The sequence below is a fragment of the Triticum urartu genome, chromosome 4, assembly GCF_003073215.2.
Source record: "Triticum urartu cultivar G1812 chromosome 4, Tu2.1, whole genome shotgun sequence".
NCBI classification, from domain to species: Eukaryota; Viridiplantae; Streptophyta; class Magnoliopsida; order Poales; family Poaceae; genus Triticum; species Triticum urartu.
This window is the reverse complement of record NC_053025.1, coordinates 111,573,514-111,599,027: the sequence shown is the minus strand read 5'-3', so window position 1 is coordinate 111,599,027 and position 25,514 is coordinate 111,573,514. Positions and strand designations below refer to the sequence as shown.

Sequence of the window (25,514 nt, the reverse complement as noted above, 5' to 3'; positions counted from 1 at the left end):
ATTCTAATGCAAGCATAAGAGAGAAGGGAATGAGCCCACACACGTCTCGTGTGGTGTCCCACGCACGCCGTGGATCCAAGACCCACCTATGGACGTCCTTATGGTCCGGGAGGGCTAGAGCAACTCCAATGCGCCGACCGAAACGGTGCGTGTTTTATCCGCTTTTTGCCCGTTTGGGTCGGACGAGCGCGCCCGCTTTTTTGTTTGGGTCGACCGGTGTGCCCAACGGGTGGCAGACCCAAATGTGCGCCTACTGGACTGGGATATATAGCCATTCCCGCTCCCGCAGCGGTGCGCCACGTCAAGCCGGCGGCAGAGGAGGAGCACGGGAAGAGTTATCGTCGGCGCTGAACTTCCCCTTCCCCGTTCTGCTGAAGAAGCCCATGGCTGGCTAGGGTTTCTGGTGTGGCTAGATGTGGACGGGGGATGGAAGTGGATGAGCCCCCCCCCCCCCCCCCCCGTACGCCTGTATTAAAAAGGACAATCGCGCGATGCTTCATCCACTGCTAGGCAGGCCCGAGGTAGGAGGTCACGTTCAATATGATCGCGGCCGACAGGTAGGGCCGAGGCGGACACCGAGTGGGCGCGCGCCGTGTCTGTTTCGTGTTCGCATGGACGTAAACCAGGCTCAAATTTGGGCATGTAATGCGTCCAAACGGACACTGAGCAGACACGGGTTGGGTTTGGATCCAGACGTTGGGCCGGCACTTTTGCCCATTTCAACCCAAATAGACATGCGTGGACGAATTGGATCGCCATTTTGGAGTTGCTCTTACCCCGCTTGCTCCAGCCAGGCACAACCTCGGCGTTCACACGAGCCAGCGACGCGCGACTGCTTGGCTCGGCGTGTTGCATGGCTGATCTTGTCATGTGTGGACTAAGAACATAATTGATTTGCTGCCAAAAATTGACATGCCAATGTTTGGCATTGTGCCAAATATTGACAACTATTTGAATGACTACGAAGTATTTTGCCTATCTCACAGAAAGTCGCCAATAGTTGGCAAGTCTTGACAATGCCAACATTTGGCAAGTCAAATATCGGTAGCAAACTAATTATGCTCCAAAACACGCATGCCCGTTATTACGAGGGCCAGCCGGCCAGCGCTCGCGTTCCGCTGCCGCCGGGCTGCCTTGCTTGTGGCAGCTAGCCCGAGCAACAGAGCCGGTCCGTTAATCTGCCCGGTGAGGTGATGGCCCGAATGGTACTTGGCTTGGGGGTCCTCTAAGGGAGTTTCAGTCTTTTCTTAAGTTGATTTCTTTTTGCTAATATACAAGGACATATATAATAAGTGATAAGATAGTCTTATTTTAAATTTTGCATGTAATGTAGAGATGACAAAAAAGAAAGTCTACAATTGGTTATCTCTTAGCCTTGTTTTTAATAACTAATAATTTCTAAAAACATGATGAGATATATTGTGCTAAGAGATCATCTCTTGTCTTCTCTTAAATAAAAGAAGACAAGCCTTTTCTTATGAGTTCTTTCTTCTCTATCTCATCATTTATCCTACGTGGCACTCCTAAGATAGCACCATTGTACATACCTAAATTCGTTTTATGCTACAAGCCGTATGTCGCGCGCATGGGCCTTTGTCTTGTTTCGATTTGCAGCTCCTGCTCTGGAGGCCCGTTCTGCGCTGCTCCCCGTCTTCCGGCGCACCGTTTCTGTTTCTGGCTAGTAAACCATTCGTGCCATTGTTCGTACTCATGTTCCTTCTTTTCTTTTGCCATTTTATACCGTCAAGGAATATATCCGCTCGGTCCTAGGGCCTATGTCCCACTCGAGCCACCCGGAATACTCCCACGCTCTCTTTCGTTGTATTCCTCTTTGGTTTCGCCGAGGAAAGAGCCGGGAGGAGGTCACGCCGGTGGTGGCGTGGTCTTTGGGAGTGACCATGGCAGTGATGCTTTTGGTCGTGTCGCGCGTTGGTCGCCACCGCCGCCGGAGTCCGGGGAGGGTTTATAACTTTATACCCTCTCTGTTCGGAATTACTTGTCGCAGAAATGGATGTATCTAAAATACATTTAGATACATTCATTTCTGCGACAAATAATTTCGAACGGAGGGAATACAAGTGTGAAGCGTGACTGTGACGGTTTTTGGACGATCAAGCGCCTCGCCGATCGACTCAAAACAGGTAACGGCCCGACATCTGCCCCGCAGGCGCGAGGGTTTACGGGTGAGGCTGTGGGGTGAGAGGGCGACACGCATCCGTGATGACGTGTCCGTCTAGAGGGAGGTGACGAGTCTCCTGACGGTTCACTTCAATTGTAGTCGCATGTCCCTTCGGCTTCTACAATACTACTACTTCCATCTCAAGTCTCAACCCACCTTTCACACACTCCTCCTCCCAGTCCTGACTCTCCTTCTCCGGTGCCAGTAGAGGGCGCAGGAGGCCAGCGGTGTTCTGCATTGGTGGTCACGGATCGGAGGAGCAGGAAATTCCGACATCGATCCATCCGCGCCGCCGTCGGAAAGGTGAGGAGGATCGATGGCGTACGCTCATCTATCTTTTTTTCTTCATTTAATTTTACTTGGTTTCAAATCTTCCGCCAGAACCCTAACTAGAGTCTATACGTTCGTTTCCTCTATCGATCCCTCGACTTTGACTAGCATGGCGTCGTTGCTTTGGCAGTTTGGTTTCAGTTCTGTGCTTATTTTGTTTGTGAAATTGGTTCTTCTCCCCGAGTTCCCAATTAAACCACATAGTCGAGCGTTCATCTCGAGAAGGTTGCTGCCGCCGCCCAATTTTGATTCGAGTTTGGCGCAACGAAAAGGGAGGGCGAAGCGAAATTAAACCCGTCCACAGTCCATTTCAAAAATTCACTCTGTGGATCTTTTTTTCTATAAGAAAATAGTTTTTCTTAGAAAAAACATAGATCTGCGAACTTTTTTAGGGACAACTGAACAGTGTTTTTCTTAGAAATAACATAGATCTGCAAACTTGGTAGGTACGTGCACCGTGTTTTCTTAGAGAACATCTGCACGTTATTGATTAAGCAACAATGGCAGAAAGAATTCCCCAGATACTGTACGGTTTGCATCATGTTGACATTTTCTGCTAACACAAAATGACACATTTGGGCGCATGTTTGAGAAATAAAAGTTTGAGAAAAAAAAGCACACAGGTACATGACTTGCACACTGTCCAACTAGAGAATCAGATCATTGGGGTCAGTTTCCTTGTTTAAAGTATAATCTTTCAGGAATGAGCAATAAAAAACACCGGATTAATGAATAGTCTATATGCATTCCATTCATTGGCACACAACAGTTGTGCTTGAATAATTGCTGGAATGTCTGATTCTCTTTTCATGTGAAAAAAGTTTCAGTAGTTAAAGCAGCAAACATTTTGGCACAAAATTTGTTGTTTGTGGAACTTCGATGCAAGTACCATTCGGGTGATCACCCACATATTTTTTTTTTCTGAAAGTTTCAGAATTTGTTTTTTCAAAAAAATTGGTTCTGGACTTAGTTGTGCCTGGAAGCCAAAAATCCTCAATCAACCTAATATAGTATACTGGTAAAGGGCAATGATCTTCTATCTTCACTAGCATTTCTCACCAAACAGAAAACCAGATAAAGTAATGAGTTTTATTTAGCTCTGGAAATTGGCAGGCGCAAAGTTTGTACCTACGTTCCAACAAGTGAGATTGGGTGTTGGGTAACCAACAAATAGAATGAAAGCCTTTATTGTATTTTCTCAATTAATTTTGGCCCATGAATACATTTTTTGGTGGTCGACTTTGGTCCTTTCTTCAATGAACAAATAACAGCTTTCATGCTTATATAAAAAAATATTGTACATGAGTGTTACCTGGCTGCCATTTTAATAATCAGTGACAACTCAGATTATTTATTTGTCAGGATGTCCAACATTATTGTTCCTGTGTACATCAATGCGCCCGAGCTATCTACAATTCTTGAGAACAATGCAGGACTTGAGTATCTTACCAAGACAAGAAAAGTTTCTGTCAGAAGGCTGCTTAGTGCTAATGCTCATGGGTACCCTATACCACCACCGGCGCTTGAATACATGAAGCAATATCACAAGGCATATTTCACAGATGAGGCACAAGAGCAGTTGAAGGCGGCTGATCCGTATGTACCGAGCAGTGCACCAGCACACGAAGGCGATGATCAAAGCCATACTTCTGATGACAATGGTGCAGAAAGAAAGAAACGTAGAGACTTGACAGAGAGTCCTACTCACCAAAATCAAGTGTGTACTTCTGGTGTTTCGAGTGTACTCCAGCAAACGATTTCTAAAAGGCCCAAGTTCTGTCTGGAAGAAATTCATAGGACAGGTCACCCTGAAGTGGACGTGAAAGGGAAATCCGTTCCGTCTGCTACTCATCCAGGATTTCTAACTGAAGATGAACTTAAGCTGGCGGAGTTTCAGCTACCCCTGAGGAGTACCAAGAATTTCTCAAGACAATGGAGATGATGTACGAAACATATGAGAATCCATGTTATGACGCTGAAGGCCTAGCTCTCGGTTCATTGAAGAGATCAGAGTATTTCCTAATGCCAGATAGCATACAGTATGAACCATGTACAGTTGATAGCATTTGCCGAGGGCCTGCATTTTGGAAACCTGATCAAAAGCTAGTCTCTCAGGTGTACGCCCTGGCCAAAGCGCAGGCGCTGCAGCTTGGCATTGCAGGGGACAGGCAAATCAAGTGGGCGGTTCTACGAGCTCAGGCATTTTCTGCTGGCTGGTACCATGGACAGAAATATTCAAGGCTTTGTTCGCCTCCGGAGAACTCAGCTGAGATTTATGCCAACGACCTGGGAGCCATTGAGAAATACCTTTCTGATGCTTGGAAGCTTGTCTGCTTCCTGCCATTTCTCCACGAGTTGGCGTTCCGAACGATTGGTAGCACATGGTCATGGAATTCCGACAATGCAACTAAATATGAAGGCAGAGCAAGGAAGTTTGCTGATTCTTCATCAGTTGCTCCTGCTCTATCTTACCTGACAGGTAAAGACCTTTATGGTCCTGCTCTGCAATGGATTGGTGTGGAGATGCCTATGAAGGTCCTTCAGAGAAAAGTTGGTCGTGATGCGATACCTGAAGTTTTCGCTCTCCAATGCAAAGCAGCTCCTGCTGGTAAAGCCCTGATCACTACCACTCATGCTGTTGTAAAGGAGCTGAAGACTTTGGACTGCTGGAAATCCATACAGGATATGCGTAAATTGAATGATACAATAGTTAGTGCAATGGCAGGGAAGATTCAAGCAAACCCTTGGAAGTATCACGCAATGCCAAAGCCTTATAACCTGAAGCCTTTAAGTGAAGAAGAACAACTTGAGGTCGCTGCTGCTATGACCTGTGCTGAAGATTTTGCACCGATAACCTTTGCGTTTACTCAGTCTGTGATGGGACATCATCAACTTCCAGGGTACATGGCACTAAAGAAGTATGCTAGCGGTGCTCTCTATGAGCGCTTCAAAAAGTTCTTTGCTTTTATGAGGAAAAAGTTAGCTAAGGATATCGGCGCAAAGGTAGTTGCTGAGGCATCTGGTATTCCCCAAAGATGAACACCTGCTAGGAGGAGCCTGCTTCCTGACACTTTGGCATCTACTTGATCTTGACAGATCTTTTGATGAACGGGAGCTCTTCGATGCCTGTTGTTAGCTTATGCTTTGTCAAACAGCTTGTGTCATTGGTTGGTTATTTTGCTGAACTATATTGCCTACTGTGACAGGTTTCAGATGTTTGCCGCCTTGTGGCGTTTAAGATATTCCGGACATGTTGTTCTTATTTTGAGTTAGCGTGGTATTATTATCATGATCTTGCTGTTGTGCTGTTTACTTCAGTTATTCCTTTTTTGGCACTACTTCAGTTATTCATTTGTCATATTTGTCTAATGAGGGAGGCTCATATGAAAGAGAGCAAGTGATGTGCCGGATGGTGAACAGTGCTGCTGCGTGACAAGGAAGTAACTGTTGTGCTGTATTGGGATTGATTGGTTTTTCTTGAAGCTGAAAAAGACAGGAGGAAGACTTAGTGGGAGCGCTATCTCTGCTCCATGCATAAGGTAATGTACATGTAGTCACGGTAATCTGACCCATGGGAAACAATGAATTTGTAATTTTTGAAAAAAGAACTAAAAACACTGAAGTAAAATAAATCTTAATTGCAACTACGTACTCTGAAACACGGCTGCAAATGAAGTGGAAAAAAAAGGTGACGCCACTACTCACATGAGTGTTTTTTTCCCTCACATTATGTGAGATATTAAAAAAAGTTCCTTAGATTTACCATTTTATAGACATTTTGTTCCGTTTGCCCCTTCCAAATTTGACTCGAATGGGATGTCTCTTTCTAGAGTAACCAGTTTCATAGGTGTTTATGTTGCATATGTTTTCTTGTTTTTTGTTGATATTAAGTTGGCTGTACGAAGAATCGCCATTTCTTATTTTTGTGAATTAAATAATAAATATATTAACATTGCATGGCTGAATCTATAGCCTTTTATGATGACAAGGGTTCCTCTCCTTTGGCATTTTACTTCTTGAGGGATTTACTCCATCCAATCCTTCATGCAAAACCGGGTGCATCTCACTTGGGCAGTCCTTACTGAAATCATCTGTGCAGCCCTATCGGTCAAGTTTTTCCTTGTTTAGTCACTCATGATAAGATCCTGATTAGGGATAGCTTCATTAAGGGTCAGTGCCTAGATGATCTTTCTTGCCTTCTCTATGCTGAAAATGCATGTGTTTTCCTATCAGACTATGTGGCTTTGATTTGGGCTACGATCTGTCAATTTCTGTATGTTTATCTGGGAGATCACTTTGAACCGATTGCAAGTTGGTGGATTGATAGTTTCAAAGGCATAATGAAGTACTCCCTGAAGTGGTGCTACCTAGTGCACCTTCAATTTACTCTTCTTGGCTTGAACCTGGACCCTGAAAGAGCAGATACCCCTTCAATCCTTTGCCCTTGCTAAAATAATCCGCATCGACCGTCTACCTAACATTGGTGGTTCAGTACAAAGTTAAACGTGTTAACGAATAGTTGCAATGCTTGGCGAGGCGCATTAGCATAGGAATGAGTGGTTAATTATAAAATGACTCTGGCTTTCGTTGGTCTCAACCAACGGTGGGAGTAGCATTGACAGTGGAAGCTTATAAAATGACGAGGGTTCTAAAAGAAGTCGTTCAGGCGCATTATCGTTGGTTGTACTGAACTAGTGGGATGCTTGTGCATCGTTGCAAAGTGCAAACACATGTATCCGTTTGCAAAACAAGAAAACTGCGTGACTCCCATAGCTTTTGTTTCATACTTTCAAATGGTTTCTCTTGAAAACGTTTTACACGCAGGTTCTCGTTGTAGAACGCGTGAACTAGTAATCTAGTACATATGCCTTTTGCTAACCTTTTTGAAGCCACCCGCGTCCAGCTGCAAAAAATTCGCTCTCGCTTAAAGCGGTCCTGTTTTACTAGTAACTAGTTTGAAAAGGTTCCCCCGACAGTTGAATGCCATGGAAAGCAGCCTATTAGAGCTGAAGACGTCTATCTATAAATCAAGGGACGGGCATGTTTCTCAAGCAGTTTGTGTACCAGTTGATCGATGTACGATCAGGGAAAACAAAAAATTTCAGCAAGGAGAAACTCAAGTAGCAGAGAGCCAAATCAGGTACGTACTTCAGCATACGACATATCAATATTTGCAGTACCTACCAACATCTGTTTAACTTCTGCTGAACTTTCGCTGATTTCATTCTATGCAAGTAAAGTTATGTAGCTTTACTACGATTATAAACGTGCATTCTACACAAGGGTGATCAGAACTATACATCCGTCCCAGCTGCTTCGCAGAACATACATCGATCTTAGCTAACATTAAGAATATATTGACCATCCAAACTCGAAAATTCGATTCGGAGCCCAGGCTCAGCTGCTCTTGAAATCTCATCCGTATGTTCACGTGTGGATTCGCGCCCTGGCTTGTATTCTCGTCTGTATTCCGGTTGTATCAGATATAAACAATGTGTGGGCCTTGGGGCGCATTCATTGCCAGGGAGCGTCACCACACAGCAGGAACAGGCTTCGGGCTCACGGCTCAGTAATTTTCCTGCGCCAGCCTGAGCCGTCCGCCTTACATAGACGATTTACACAGCCTCCATCCAGTTTTTTCCGAAAACGCATTTACTCAGACAGCAGCAAAATTTGAATCCCACGGCAAACAACCCACACATGCTCCAAGCTCATTACACCATACGTACCACATGACATAATCAGTGTATGCACAATATAGCTTAATCTACAGCTCTCCGCTGTCTGACCACATAAAAATACAAAGATGTGCATCTTCAGAACATGTCAATATAGTTTGCTCACAAAATTCTCTCGGCGTCAGAATGGTACACACATCACGCTATGACACTCACACAAAGACCAACACTGTCCCGTTGAAGCCTTCTTCGACTGAATTTTGTCCTCCCTCCTCGTCTAGCTTTTGGTTGAACACACTAAGTCGACAGCAATCCCGTTGGATCACCTCCCCCTGAAAATCCATGTATGTCTCCTCTCAGTACAAAAAAGGTACACTCTGTCACACAGAGACGATTCCACTTTACCTCCTCAATCACGCCGTCGTCTTGCGCAGTAACTATGTTGTACTCCAAGCGGTCGCCACTGAGTCCATCATCGAAGAGGCGGATGACTGCAAATGGCGGCAGAGTCACAAATCATGTGTCCCTCTTAATAATACAGAAAACACGTAAGATATTGTACCTGAACCTTGATTCTGCCGACTGAATCGCCTCCTTCACAGCTCTTGGCTGTGCCACTGAAGCCGGATTCAGCAAACACCTGCCCCATCGGTTGGAGAAGCTAGCTTCAATTTTTATTCTTGAATTAGACAACAATGGTGGAAGGCAAGGTAGCAGCTGGCTGTCGTGCACTCTTTATACTGCCCTTGCGTGATGCCATAGCGACACTCGCATTTAATCTTTCCAGCAATTCGAATTTCCAACACATACTACAAATCAAAAATTCATAACTCATTCTTCAGGAACTCCTAGTGGCCTTGTGCAAGTGTTCCATCGGTGTCTTTCCATCCCGCAATTCTTGCATTTTCCTGGCTCGCATACTCAGACCTTCGTATGGGGCCTTTCCCCTGCTGTTTGTCGGTCTGCCGACCCCTCTATGTTTATCTAGAGTTGCAAGACCCTGAAGGGCATTCACACTGAATGAATGCCCACCACTATGGCACTGGTCAGCATCGTCGTCCCCAACAAATGCGACTTCGCCACTGCCGTCCATTCTCCCGGTCGCCAGACCTGCCATATGGTCCTCAAAACCCAAACCATCCCTCTTCTCTGCCAAAGGTGCGCCACTCACAAGCAGAGCTTCGAGACAAACAAACATGTGATAGGTATAGAGTCGAGTTCCTGCACGTGAATAACAAGCTAACTGAATTGCCCTTTCGGTACTGAACCAGGTGCTTTGGGAGTATGCCCCTTGCGTCCTTTGTCCACCGCTTGATTGCATGCTTCTTACGAATCTCCTCCAGGTGTAGTATTTCCATCACCTACGCCACAAGAAATTGTCAACATTGCTGGTTCAGAAATTCAACTTGTTAACCCAGAAGAAACAAGGTCTTTGTGAAGTTACCCTCAAGACATGGCTGCATAGCATCCTAGCGTGCTCAAACTGGCCACACTCACAAGTAAACTCTGTGTGGTCTTCGTTTATGGTCACCTAATATTCAACCCTGCTCCATTTTTCTCTTTAGCTGCATTGTTGTGAGTTGTGATGTACTTCCTCAACCTCTCGACGTCAGTTACATTGTATGTCGTCCCTTCGATGAGGAGCCGACCAAACTCCTCAAACATACTCCTATTGTAGATTTTGCTTGCATGCCGCTCTATCGCCAAATTCGTTCTCCTCACTGCTCCACCCTGTCATAATATAGTTCAGTCCACGACAGTGAGTGTAACACACAAACCAAAAGGTCACACTACACTTTTATCAGGTTCCTCTGCATACTTGCGAATCGACTGCTCTAGAGTGCTTATCCGAGAAGGGCCAGGGTGCTCTGTCTGGTGGTGCACTGCCTAGACACAACCAGTAATTTTTGAAACGTACTCCCTCCGTAAAGAAATATAAGAGATCAAATGCTCTTATATTTCTTTACGGAGGGAGTATATGCTGAGATTCAGAACTATTATCATACCAGTACTAACAGTCTAATGTCTGCGGATAGGCAAGGTAATTGAGTAATGGAAAATCATTAAGTTTGGCCCAAAATGATCGCCTTCACAATCGCTACTGACATTTTGGTACGGACTAACAAAGCAAACTAATGTTTCTGATAAAAAAGTGTTCACTGCATACAAACTTGCGTACATAGATCAAGAAATACAGTCCAACAGCGAGGAAGATGTTGTTTCACACCTTTTTGTCCAGCCAGGTGCTTCTGGATTGACTCTGTCAGTCGACTGCGCCGATCTCGTCGGAGATGCATCCCGGCGACGGCGCACTCCTTCACGCGCTGTACCCGCGTCACCGTCCCCGACCTTTTCGGCGCAACCAGACCCAGCATTAGAGTCAGCAGGAACAGCAAGGGATCTGGGTGACCAAGCTTGTCAGCGAACTCCTCTCGCAGTGGGAATCTAAAAAACCGACGGCATTCACCGGCAACAAGCCTCATTCATCAGGTTACTTCTGCACGCGCTAGCTTGCTGAAGAAATCTCAAAACCATTTTACAGATCTGTGTGGATTAACCTGTCAATGGCGTCAAGCAGGAACTCCATACTATCATCCTCCATTTCGGCCATCGGCGCCGAGACAGGATGAGCGCCGCCGCAAGCAGCTGCCGCAGCACTAGAAGAGAAGGGCTTCTGCCCGAAGAGGGGTGGCGGCCAGGGTTTCCAGAATGACCAAATCCAAAGGGAGGGACACCGCCTGTCCCCACGACCGGTAGACGGCTCAGATGTGGACAATCGAACGTCCTGGTCCACGGCCCAGTATGCCAACTCGCTTCCTCCGTCCCTTTCCTTCGCCTTGGTCCCACAAAAGAGCCACTGTTGCGTACTCCCTCCGGTCCTTTTTACTCTGCATATTAGGTTTGACCGAAGTCAATCTCATTCAACTTTGACCAAGTTTATACAAAAAATTATAGACATTCACATAACAACACCAATATCATTAGATTCATCTTAGAATATATTTTCATATTATATTTATTACATATTATAGATGCTAATAATTTCTAATATAAATTTGGTCAAACTTAGCAAAGTTTGACTTTCGGCAAATCCAATGTGCAGAGTAAAAAGGACCGGAGGGAGTACCGTATTGCTGCGAACGCCCGATTTTCTGCAGCTCGCGTCTGACACGCCACGCCAGTGGGCTTTGTTCGAATCCCAAGCTAGAAATGGACGCCACTGATTTTGGGAGCAGCTGCGCTCGGGCACCGAATCGCCACTTCCCATCCAAACTTACCTTTCTTAACTTCTACTATCTTAGTACTAGTTCTCTTCGTTCTAATCAATTTTCTCCTTCTTTTAATCTGCACATAATGGTGGAAGCAGGCAAGGCAAGCAATGATGGTTACTGTAGTGAGCCAGTTGCTGGTCATGATGCTCACCTTTGGCTGCGCACGTGTTACCACCTGCAGCTCCTTGTATGGAAGCGAGACAGACATGCTGTCACTGCTTGAGTTCAAGAACTCAATCAGTCAAGATCCAAATCAAGCCTTTGCGTTGTGGAACGACAGCACCGACTTCTGTGACTGGGGAGGTGTTCGCTGCAGGATGAAGAATCCACGTCGAGTCACTTCTCTTGACCTTCCGTCTCACGGTTTGGTCGGGCAAATCTCTCCGTCGCTCGGGAACCTAACATTCCTGAAATATCTTGACCTGTCGGACAACCGCTTCACTGCAGAGATTCCTCCTTCCCTTGGGCATCTTCCTCGCCTCCGGTATCTCTACCTCAGTAATAACACACTGCAAGGAGGTATACCGAGTTTTGCGAATTGTTCCAGTCTTGATGATATACTGCTCAACGGCAATAGTCTAGCTGGGAAAATTCCTGTGGATTGGCCTCCTAACCTTCAGTACATGAGCCTTTCGGCTAATAATCTTGCTGGAACCATCCCTGCTTCTCTTGCCAATCTCACAATGCTTAAAGATTTCAGGACCCTTTACAACAAGATCGAGGGTGACATACCGGATGAGTTTGCAAAGTTAGATGGTCTGCAGGGCTTGTTCGTCACAGGCTATCGGTTGGCAGGTCGATTTCCACAGGCCATCTTGAATCTTTCTACTCTCGTTGGTCTCAGCCTTGTTTCTAACAGTTTCAGAGGAGAGCTGCCGTCCAATCTTGGTAACAGTCTACCAAATCTCCAGGAACTATATTTAGGTGGTAACCTCTTTCAAGGGAATATCCCTGTTTCATTGACAAATGCTTCCAAGCTACACCGTGTCGATATATCAGCCAATAATTTGACCGGAGTTGTGCCAGGCTCTATCGGCAAACTAACCATACTATCTGCTCTGAATCTAGAGCTCAATAAACTCGAAGCACATGCCAATAAAGACTGGGAGTTTATGTATGGCCTAGCAAATTGCACTGAGCTACGAAGTTTCTCGATGCATGGAAACAGGTTAGAAAGCCATGTACCAGCTTCATTAGGCAACCTTTCTGTTCACCTCGAAGTACTCCACTTGAGAGGAAATAAATTATCAGGGAGTTTTCCTTGTGGCATAGAAAACTTCCCCAAGCTGATTCTCTTGGAATTGGACAGCAACCAATTTACTGGGGAAGTTCCGAAATGGCTCGGGAGTCTCAGGAATTTGCAGGAAATATGGTTAGGTGACAACATATTTACGGGATTTATTCCAGTGTCACTGTCAAATTTGTCTCGACTAGGGATTCTAAACCTACATTCTAATAAGCTTGGTGGTCACATACCCCCAAGCTTAGCAAACCTCCCAATGCTTCATGTATTAAGCATTCATAGAAACAGTTTTATTGGCAAAGTACCAATGGAGATCTTCAGAATACCAACAGTATTTGAAATTGACTTATCTTTCAACAACCTTGATGAAGAACTTCCTAGCAACATTGACAATGCCAAACAACTTACATATTTGCACGTTTCATCCAATAAACTATCCGGAGATATTCCACACATATTGGGTAACTGTAGAAGTTTGGAACGAGTTGAGCTGGACATGAACAGTTTTAGTGAAAACATCCCCACTTCATTCAGTGACCTGCAGTCCCTAAAAGTACTGAACTTGTCATACAATGGCTTAACTGGATCAATACCAGCATCTTTTGGGGATCTTCAGCTTCTTCAACAAATAGATTTGTCATTTAACCATCTTGAGGGTGAGGCCCCAGCAAAAGGAATCTTTAGGAATGCGACTGCTGTGTGGGTCCATGAAAACCAGGGGCTTTGTGGTGGGGCACCGGAGTTACACCTACGCACATGTCCTTCTGTGCCTCTAGATTCAGATAAGAAGAAGCAATCTATTGTGCTGAAGCTAGTGATTCCAGCAGCAGTCTTGTTAATTGTTGCGGCCATTTATGCTCTATTGTTCTGCAGTGGAAGACGGAAAAAAAAATGTATCCCTGTCCAGTCATTTGGTCCAAACTTTCCTAGAATTTCTTATCGAGAGTGGTTTTTTGTAGACTGAGCTACATGGTACCCTCTATCTCAGCCATACATTGGTAATTCTATATTCATAGAGATATGTGCCCACTCTGACTTGATTCACGGTCTGAAAAGAATTAATATTGCTAATACTACAAGAGATTCCTCACCCCCTCGAACTCCACGCCACTCTCTTCCCTCTCCTACATGCAGCACCTCTCTCTCTTCCTTTTCTCTCTCTTTCTCAACACCTCTCTCTCTTCCTTTTCTCTCTCTCAGCAACTCTCTTTTTTCTGTCACATGCAGAACATCTCTCTCCGTTCTCTCTCACAAAGCCTCTCCCTCTCATTTTCTCTCTCACATTGTCACACAACACCTCTCTCACTCTCTCCCTTCTTCTCCGCGGTTCTGTCACATCACCTCTCACTCTTCCTTTTCTCTCTCACACACAGCAGCACCTCACATGTATGCGGCTATAGAAAAATATAAGCTCTTTCACATGCATGCAGCTCCCCTCTTCTCTCACGTCACATCAACTCTCTCTCTTACTTTCCCCTCTCACACACGTCAGGGCACCTCACATGCATGCAGCTTCTCACATGCATGTGGGCAAAATATCTGTTAATCACTGACAGAACAGTAGCTACACGGTAGACACGCTCTGGCGTAGTTAGCATGATGCACAGATCACAATGTGAGTGGACGGCCTGGATAAAGGGCACCGTGTAGCTCGGCCTAGGCTACAACTTTCCGTTTTCTTAGTGATCTTCTGAAAGCAACTGAAGGGTTCTCACCATCAAATTTGATTGGTAGAGGCAGCTATAGCTCTGTATATCAAGGAACACTATTTCCAGATAGAAGTGTTGTTGCTGTTAAAGTCTTCAGCCTAGAGACAAGAGGTGCAGGGAAGAGCTTCACTGCTGAATGCAATGCTTTAAGGAATGTGCGACATCGCAATCTAGTCCCTATCCTAACTGCATGCTCCAGCACTGATTCTAGAGGAAATGATTTTAAAGCACTAGTGTATGAGTTCATGCCACGAGGGGACTTGCATAAATTGCTACACTCAGCTCGGGGTGAAGAAGGCACTCCAGGTTTGAACTATATTTCACTGGCTCAACGACTAAGCATTGTGGTGGATGTATCAGATGCAGTGGCGTACCTGCACCACAACCACCGAGGAAGCATTGTTCATTGTGATCTGAAACCTAGCAACATTCTTCTGGATAATGATATGGTAGCTCATGTGGGAGATTTTGGACTTGCACGGTTGCATGTCCATCCTGCATCCTCATCATTTGGCGACTCAGCTTCAACTTCTTCGGTTGCGATAAAGGGAACAATAGGATATGTTGCTCCAGGTATATATTGTCTAGTTTTAGATTCTGTTTTTTTTCTTCCTTAGCCTGATTGCTTGAACATGTGAATTTGAGCTAAGCTCTTGCTACATGTGGTATATACAGAATGTGCGGGGGGTGGTCAAGTTTCAGCCGCCGACGACGTTTACAGCTTCGGGGTTGTTCTCCTTGAAATATTCACCCGAAGGAGGCCAACCGATGACATGTTCAAGGATGGACTGAGCATCATGAAGTTCGTGGAGATTAACTTACCTGACAAGATGTTGCAGATTATTGATCCAGAGCTGGTACAAGACCTGGACCTCTGCCAAGAAGCTCCAATGGCCGAGGACATTGGATCACAGTGTTTGATCTCAGTGCTGCATGTTGGGCTTTGCTGCACCAAGTCGTCTCCAAGTGAACGCATCAAAATGCAGGAGGTGTCTGCCAGGCTGCATGGAATCAGGGATGCGTACTTCAGACTCAAAGGCTAAGAGAAAACTGAAGAGGCCGTTCAGTAGTTGCAGTTTGGAAGACTTAAGTAAATTGCAAAACATCTACTACCATGTATGACATGTATATTTCTTTTACTAAGTGACTCGCCACTCCTTGAATAAATAAGTAATCGGGTTCCCTAAAGCAAAAAGGGACCATAACTAGTGTAGAACTGCAATTTACCACAATCAAATTTCCCATCCGATTGCCAACTTGATATTCATGTGACCTTAAAACAGAGAGATGGAGCAGCGGTGGCCAGCCGACGCGGAGCAAGACGAGGGGGCAACCGGGGCGCGCTGCGCTCGGGCGGAGAGGGCGCGGCCTGGGCGCGCGCGGAAGGAGCCGCGGCAGCTAGAGGCGTGGTCGGGGCGCGGTTGAGCAGGGAGGGCGTGGCCTGGTCGCGGCTGGGGCACGGCCTGGGCGTTCGGAAGGAGCCGCGGCAGCCAGAGGCGTGGCCGGGGCGCGGCTTGGCGGGAAGGGCACGGCCTGGCCGCGGCTGGGGCGCGGTGAGGGCTGAGCACGCGGGCTCGGGCAGAGCAGCAGTAGGAGGGCTGCCGGGCGCGGAGAAGGTGGCTGGCGACGAGGAAGCTAGGCACAGAGCTGTAGGGTGCGGGAGAGGAAGAGGAACCTGGCAACTGATACCATGTTGGATAAGTAAGCAACTGCTTTCACAGCAAAAGTCAATACATATACATGTGTAGGGTAAAGTCCAAGAGACCCTTTATACAATGGGGATAAACCGAAAAGAGCTATACACATCTAACAAGGACCATACAGTGCTACTACTGTTAATATACAAATTCATCACCATAAATCACATGAGAAATAAGACAGTTCGAAACTGAATCCACAGACTGAATAAACTGTGCAGAAGAGCATGTAAATTTTGTCCAAAGCTACTGTGTCGGCAATGTAAAGTTGTTGTTTAAAAGTTAATGTTGGTTTGGAATGCAAGTGATTGCACGCTATAGTGATGATTCGCCTCCACTAACCCTGGATGGCAGACTAAATTGTACTACTGCTTATTCAAAAAGACTGAATCGTAGTACTACTACTTATGCTTCCGGGATGGACCAACAGTCGGAAATGCAATGTATGGCGCCATGCTTTGTTTCTACTTATAATGGAGCTTTGAGCAAAGACGCGTAATCAGTCAGAGTATCGACTGGATGAAGTCTGTCTGAGCAATTGTACAAGACTTGTGCTTAATCACACGGAGCCCGTTGCCCTTGCCATCGCTCTTGTCCTTGCCCATATCACTGCCACTTTCTTTGCCAGACAACACTTCCAGACCAGTGAAAACAACAATGGTCTCGCCAACCGGACCGCCTTGTCCATCCGTCACAATGTTGTTCATGTCTTCATAGAAGTTGGTGATGCAAAATCTACCAGAACCGAACCTGATAATTTTGCTGGAACCATAGGACGCCGGGAGCCATTGCTTCGGCAGGTGTGGATCCCCCCCAAAGGTAGCGCCGCTTCGGCTCATCCCCTCTCAGGAGAGGGGAGAGATCAGCCGCACACGGGAGCTCGGGATTAGCAGCAGAGAGGCCGAGCCAGAGCTTGAGCTCAGGGACGTACTCGGCCTTGCCGTAGAAGGGCAACTGCCAGTCACCAGCCAGGCTCAACGTCCGGCTCACCGTGTCGAAGCAGTGGGTGCCGGAGCCATCCGCGGAGACGCAGATGACGTCCCCCACCACGGAATAAGATGATATCGAGACACGGCGGCGATGTACGCGATCACTGAGGAATGGAGGCAGCGGGAGTGTGTCTCAGTGCCATGTCTGAACGGCGCTGTATGGGAGGAGCTTGCGGTAGATTAGGGCCTCGAAGGGAGAGGCGTTGCATGGATCGAGCAGCGTGTCCATGATGTAGAGACTGTGGTCGCCGCCGTCCTGCTCGCCTTCGGATCCAGGGTTGGGGACAGAGACGACGACGGGGTGGCAGTGCTTGGGCCAATGGAGGCTGGGCGCGGTTATCATGGAACGGTCCTCCGTGTCGAAAAAGGCGGTGCGTGACCCGCTGTCGGTGAAGAAGATCTTGCTTCCAGAGAGAGGGAAGAATTCCAATCGAGCATTGCCGTTGTTCGGGCAAGGCGATGGCCGCACGGTGAAGACCGCCGGCGACAGCCTAACACTCTCCAGCCGATCTGAGAGAGCCGCCTGGTTCTTCTTCCTTCTTGGGACGGTCCCGAAAGGTGAGAATGGCGGCACTTTTCTTAGCCTGGGCAGAGCTCGCGCCTTTGCTGCTGCTTCTTCTGCTGCTGGGTAGAACAAATGGTCGCGCTTGAGGAGGTGAAGCGAATAGGCGCGTTTTTTGTGGTTCTCCAACAGCAGATGCACGTGCCGCCGGAGGCTCGTGGTTGGGTGACAACTCCAGACCAGCAGATACCCTGAATAGATTCAACACAAGAAACGCTCATACAAACGCCAGCAAATAAGATTATATCGAGAGAGGAAGGAACCGAGCGATCGACGCATGTACAGGTTCTGCTCCCCGTTTCTTCGACGATCTTTCTTCTACACAAAAGATACAATTGCATACAGAAAAGAAATAGGGGTTGCGTACTTACCTTCCTTTCGATCAAGGTAGACGAGGAGGGAGGAAGCAGATCACTGGAGGAGGAGGAGCGCAGCGGCACGACGGCGGCGGATTAGGGGAACAGGGCAGCGAGAACGATATGTCGTCCAGTTGCTTTGCTTCACGGGCCTAGCAAACAGAATTCGCCCCAGGGCGCACCGCGCGGGTTGATCAGGGCCGATATGCAGCCTGCGGGCGCGCGAGACTGGCCGGCCCAGCGTGCGGAAGGCCACATCCTGTTTTTTTTATGTTCTTTATAATATAGTTTTTGTTTTCTGCTTTATTAGTTGGGCAACGCTACGCGTCGGCCGGCGGATCTTTTTAAAAGATCCCACCGCTCGCAGGCAGATTTAGTGACCGAGCGTCATCCTCTATTATTGCAACACATGTCGTGTTGTGGAAAAAATTTATAACACATGTCATGTTATGGAAATTTTTGCAACATAGGTCAAGTTGTAGATTTTTTTTTGCAACAGAGGTCTTGTTATAAAATAATTATTTTTGCAACAGAAGTTCTGTCACAGTTTTTTCCGGCAACAGAGGCCTTGCTTCAAAAAAGAAATTGCAACAAGCGTTTTGTTGCAGATTTCTTTTGCAACATTGATCCTATTGTAGGATTATTTTTACAAAATAACACTCGCATAGTAGTCAAATCGTGCCAAGATTTGCAACAACCCCATTGTTGCGGAAACGGGTGCCTGGAAATGCCTTCGTGCTGCGGGAGCAGCTGCTGCGACGCCAGGCCTCGGGCCCGACAAGCGAGAAGTTTGGGAGCGAGGATAGGGGGCGGAAAGAATTGCTCGCCAGTCGACGAGAGGCGGCAACGAGCGCATTCCCTGTACGAGCTCGGGCATAGTAATCCTGCACCATGCGACCTGGAAAGGGATATAGAGGTTGTGAGGTTAGAGAAGAGGGAGAGGAAGGAGAGAGGAAGAGGAGGAGATGTAGAAGAAGAGGAGACGGGCGCGTAGCTTCTCACCGGTTGTGGCGGCGGCAGGAGCATGGCGGGCGCTCGGGATCCGGCCGTCGAGAAGAACAAGTATAGGGAGAAGATAAGGGTGTGATGTTGTGGACTTTTTTAAAGACAAGGAGATAAGGCTTGGGCCCAGAGGACACGTGGCTAGCGTAGAAGGCGACGGACGGAACACACCGATCAGTCGGTTGAACACAAGCTTTTTCCTAAATATATATATTAAAAAAAAACTTTACATAAAACATTTAAAAAATGTTAATCAAGCATTTAAAAAATGTAAAATGTCTATGTAAAAACTGTTTGCCATGTATAAAATATACAATGTGTATGAAAAAATGATCATATGTTTAACAAATATTAATCAAGTATTTAAAATTTTAATAAAGAATTTGTAAAATATTATATCTGTATAGAAAACATGTATTCATGTATAAAAAATATACAATGTGTATGAAAAAACTATTAGAGGAACACAGCCGCGCGACGCCGAATTAGGGAAAGAACTATTTTTAGGCAAGGCAGATTAGGGGAACAAGACAACGAGATTGAAACATGCGCAAAATGATATGTCGTCCAGTTGCTTAACGGGTCTATCAAACCGAATTTGCCACCGCATGGGTTGATCAAAAGTCAAAACATGTTAGGACCTCCCTAAGGTCACCTCTTGCAAATGTCATTATCCACCTTTGAAACTTGTCGCAGCTACGAGTTTTTTTTCCATATATTTGTTCATTTAAAACATTTTATCTCTAGAAATCGGGCGAACACTGAAACGCCAAAAAATCAGAAAAAATACCGAAAACATGTACAGAAAAAAAATGCTGAGCACACGGCACACGGCGGCGGCTGGACTAACCACTAGGGAGCTCCTAGGCACAAAAGGTGACTTTTGTGGGAGCCCCGGAGTGGTAACCGTTGGCTAGCTGGTCTCCTGTGTGCCGCTTATTGCGGCAAATAGTCCGTGTTTCGCGCAGCGAGAGTCAATCGCCTGATGCATCGACTGAACCACAAAGTAGCACCCACGCAGGGAGCGGTGGAAAATCCTAAAAATAGAGGTGCGTTGCACAGGAATTGAACTCGCGACCACCCGCTCGCGAAGGTGTGTAGATAAGCTAGTTAGAGGAGTTTCTGAGTGTTTGCGAATAACACGCCGCGCGAACGTTTAAGAATTGACAACACGCCGCGTGAACGTTTAAGAATTAACAACAGCGTCAGATAAGAATATTATCTAACAAAACTTGAAACATTTCTTGCAAATGCCAAATAACTCATTTTCATTTGGAACATTTTTTCAGGAATGCAACTAATCTTTTTGGAAAATATGAACAATGTTTGAATTTGCGAATAAATTTTAGGAAAGGAAAAACATTTTTTGAATTTGTGGATTTTTTAAAAAGCAGGAACACTTTTTCCAAATTTTTGGACAAAAATCGGAAATGTGAACAGTTTATGAAGTTGTGGACAAAATTTCAAAGTGAGAGCATTTGAAATTCAGAACAATTTTAAAAACCCAAACATTTTTTAAAATTCCCAAAATAACTGATTTTGTGAATAAAAAATTGAAAACGTCAGCATTTTTTTAGAATAATCATTTTCCAGAAATCACCAGCTTTTTGAAAATTCAAAATACTTTTTGAAAACACAAACATTTTTTGAAATTCCAAACCAAACTTGAAATTTTTAACATTTTATAAAACACAAACATTGTGGGTTTATGAACAAATTTTGGAAGTAAGAACTTTTTGTGAAATTTATGGACATTGTTGGAAATACAAAAAAAAGGGAAAAAAATAAAAGGGAACAGGAAGAAAAAACTATAATGTCAAAAAACCAACAAAAACCGGTTCATGTACCTTTAGAAGATTTACAAAACCAGCGAGCTACCTAGAAAATGGGCCCTCCTATTTTAGATCGCTCGCCGTGCTCTGCATTCGACGTAGAGAGCATCATATAGGAAATTCCAAGCTAGAGAGCTGCGTACTGCATGATTTTTTTGTTCAAAACTTATAAGGTGTTTTCGTGCATTTTCTCATTATGTTTAGAATTTTTTTAAATTTTTTTTATGAAATTAAGTATCGTCACTAAATTTAGAAAAAATAAGAAAAATATAAAACGGTCACTAATTTTTAGAAAATAATACCATTTAAACTTATTTGTATGGTTTTTTTGTTCAATACTTATAAGGTGTGTTCGTGCATTTTCTCAATACGTTTAAATGTTTTTGTGAAATTAAAAATCTACACAAAAGCTAGAAAAAAAATCAGAAAATATAGAACGTTCACTAAATTTTAGGAAATATTATCATTTCTTGAAAAAAATGTTTTTTCGTTCAATACTATGAGGTTCCCAATATATTGAGAAATTACAACAATAATTATTTGTGTGATTAAAAACTTCACAAAAGTTTAAAATTCTTCATAAATATAAAATTCAAGAAATATTCACATTTTTTGAAAAATAAAACCTTTTAAAATCTCCCTGATTTTAAAAGATGTTCTCAACTGTTGTAAAGATCTTCATTGACAAAACAATCGTATGTTTACTTCTATTCTCATATGTCAAAAATATCCATGTATTTAATAAATATTCTTGGAATTTTTTAAAAAATTGAATGTTAAAAAATGATCATAGATTTTTGAAATGGTAAAAAATGACAAAAAGCAACTACAGAGAAAAGGAAGAAAAACAAAGAAAACCGGAAGAGGCCGGAAGGAAAAAGAAAAGGAGGAAAAAAGGAAAAAAATAAAAAGGAAAACCAAAAGAAAAGAAAACCAAAAACTGAACAAAACCAAGGAGGGAATGAAACATAGAAGAATCGTCTAGAATGAAAACCGTCGACTGCTAGTCTTGCTAGTATGCTACTTTGGCGGGGCCCATATGTCACTGTCTTGTACGACAAACCTATTTTGTTTTATTTTTGCGGAAAGACCTTCATGACTGGCTTTATTAAAAAAACACTTGCATCGTTAGTTAAGAACTTAATAATATACTCCGGAGGCAAACCAAACCATACCGAGGGTGCTATTGTGACGCCCCAAGACCGGAGTTTCAGATGCCTTTCAGGGTTTCCGGGTTTTCGTCATGTGAGTTGTTTTTTTTTTTTTGCTTTCATCATTGCATGTGCATTGCATCATGTCATAAATCTTTTGCATCTCAACTAAATAATTTGTGTGGATCTTCGTTCCATTTTAATCGAGGGAAGAGTGACTTCTCTTTATAACTTTACCCTCCTAATATTTATGGAGCTATATTAAATATTCCATTTTCGGAATCACCCATAAACACACTTGCATATTAATTCCTTTGGCCTTTTCTTCTTTAAGTGTTGACTCTCTAACCTTGCCTTATATCCTTTCGTCATTTTCCGGAGCTTCACCTAGAATTTCATCATTTTTGGTCACTCCAAAAACCTCTTCCCAGTTCAAACCCATTTGAATTAAATTCAAATGAGTTTGAAATCTTTTGTTTGATCTGGCTTTTTCTATTTTTCTCGGAACGAGCATATTTTTATGAGTTCGGGAAAGTTATCACCATGCTCAAAATCCTTCCCTAACCCTTTCTTTCTTTTCCTCTCTAATTTCTTTTCTGTTAAAGGTTTAAGTGTTTAAAGAGAGAGGGAGGAGAGAGTCGAGGCCATCCTTCCCCCGCAGCCCAACCAGCCTTGCAGGCCCTTTGGCACCAAAGCCCAGCCGGCACCCCCACTCCTATTCTAACCCTAGCCCGATCAAAAACCCCTCTCGCTCCCCTGCTCGACCTCCAGCGTCGCCAGGAGCTCGATTCCCTCTCCCTCGCGCGAGCGCATCTCTCCCTCGATCTCATCTCGCTCCAGCGCCGCCACTCCCCTTCCCGATCTCCAGGCCCACGCTCTCTCTCCTCTCGCTCGGGCGCACGCAGGTCCAGGAGCCTGAGCGCTCGCCCGATCCATGGCCGCTGCCTTCCTCTCGCGGCCGCCTCGTCTTGCAAGTCCGCCTCGTCGTTTTTGGCAGGAGCAGCAGCTCCCATGGCCGCCAGCCCCCGCAGTGCCAGGCCGGCCCGCCGCCGCCATCGCAAGCCTGCGTCCCCGACAACTACCGTCGCCCCGCCTCTCCTGCACGCCGCCCTGCACCCTCGCGCCCCAAGCTCTGCACGCCGCCCCGCCTCCAAGTTCGTCGCCACCGACAGCAGCAGCTGCTGCACCCTCTCGTCGCCGAGACCCGTCGTCCCCGCGCTCCTGTCGTCTTGCCGGACGGGGAGAAGCTGCCTCGTCTCCGGCCAGAACAAGCCTTTCCCGACCTCCTCTTGCCAGATCCAGTGGCACCGTGGCCTAGCCTCTACTTCGAGCAGGCGGAGTAGGCGCATCAGCCTCGATCCCCTTCCTCCTTTTTGTTTCGTGGTCACGTTGACCTGAGGACGTCCTCCCCGACGCCCTTGCCGCTGCTAGACCATCTTGGTGCCTTGGAGTACCGTGGCCTCCGCCAAGACCCTTTGAATCGTCAAGAACGCCAAGTACCAGGATGACAACGACCTGTCAAGTTCATCTACGTGCGTGTACCACTACGACGGAGACCTTGGATGCACCAAGTTCCATTACCGCAGACTAGTACGACTACCGTCGCAAGAACCGAGAACGGCAAGTCCGAAGACCCAAGTACCATGACGCCAAGTACCTCTTTGGATCGTCAAGGTGGATCTCGAACGTTGACGAGGTTCCGATAAGACCCTCGACGTGTACGGCTACAATGTGAACGTGTACCCGACGACCCCAGAGACCTATGTTACAACAAGTACCACGACGACCTTCGACTTGTACCCCTACATCGCACCAAAACGCCGAGTCCCTCGCCGAGACCCCAAACATTTACGGAACCTTGTGCGACTATGGATGTGAACGACCACCGTCGAACCCAAGTTACTCGGATTCGTCAAGTCCCTCTACGTAAACGTTGTACGACTACTTCCGTGGCCGAAGGCCCGTGTACAACTACCGTCGCCGTGGACGACTACTTCCTCTACTTCCTCTACGAACCCGAACCGCTCCGAGAATGCACCTGGAAGGTATAACCGCCGAGACGATGACCCGTGGACGAAAGCATGTGTTGTATGAGATGGATGTTTAGTTGTTGTTTTCACCCGTGAACGTTAGTGGTTCCTCCTCGTTGCCATGCCGTCGTTGACTCGTGGGAACCCGGTAACCGGGATCACCCCACCATCTTTTGCACGCTCCCGCCACACTTTCTTTTGCACCGACGTCTCAATGAGTTTCGTTATCGTCGCCGTGGCACCCCTTTCTTTCTACCACGGTGACAAATGCTTCTTAATGCTCTTGTCAACTTTTAATAAAAAATGCATAAACTTGAACATGTCATCCGCATCATGTTAACAACTTTAAGATGTTTAAAATTGTTGTTTGCTTTAAATTGCTAATGCACATGAGGTTTTACCGGAATTGTTGTTGTTGTTTCCGGCCTCATTTAAAATGCCTAACTGTGTATTTTACTCATGTTTCACCTCTTGCCATGCTTAACAACATTTAATATTGTTGGGTACCTAAACGGGAGAGAACTAAATAATTGACGTGGTGTTTCGTCAATATGCAACTCGTTGCATATTGAGCTCCACTTAATTTGTAGTATTGTTTGTGCATTTTGCCATGCCATGCATATTTAAACCGGACATGCATCATACTTGTTTATGCATCATGCCATGTTTATGTGTTGGTTGTTTATTATGTTGTTTGCTTCTTTCCGAGTTGCTTCTCGCGTTAGCTTCGGTTTCGTTCCGGAGTTGTGAAGATCCGTTCGACTACGTCCGTTTGTCTTCTTCATGGACTCGTTCTTCTTCCTTGCGGGATCTCAGGCAAGATGACCATACCCTTGAAATCACTTCTATCTTTGCTTGCTAGATGCTCGCTCCTTTGCTATGCCTATGCTACGATACCTACCACATGCTTTATCATGCCTCCCGTATTGCCATGTCAAGCCTCTAACCCACCTTGTCCTAGCAAACCGTTGTTTGGCTATGTTACTGCTTTGCTCAGCCCCTCTTATAGCGTTGTTAGTTGCAGGTGAAGATGGAGTATGTTCCTTGTTGGAACATGTTTATTGTTTGGATATCACAATATCTCTTATTTAATTAATGCACATATATACTTGGTAAAGGATGGAAGGCTCGACCTTATGCCTGGTGTTTTGTTCCACTCTTGCCGCCCTAGTTTCCGTCATACCGATGTTATGTTCCTTGATTTTGCATTCCTTACGCGGTTGGGTTATAATGGGAACCCCTTGACAGTTCGCCTTGAATAAAACTCCTCCAGCAAGGCCCGACCTTGGTTTTACCATTTGCCACCTAAGCCTTTTTCCCTTGGGTTCTGCAGACTCAAGGGTCATATTTATTTAAACCCCCGAGCCAGTGCTCTTCTGAGTGTTGGTCCAAACTAGAGCACCGTGCAGGGCCATCCCTTGGCAACTTGGGTTACGTCGGCTCCTGTACGCTTAGCTTATCCAGTGTGCCCTGAGAACGAGATA

The 25,514-nt window shown here is 45.6% G+C and overlaps 1 pseudogene; it reads left to right on the top strand.

The window, feature by feature from the left end:
• Window positions 1-11,290: 11,290 nt before the first annotated feature.
• Window positions 11,291-15,381, top strand: LOC125553645 (annotated as a pseudogene).
• Window positions 15,382-25,514: the final 10,133 nt, after the last annotated feature.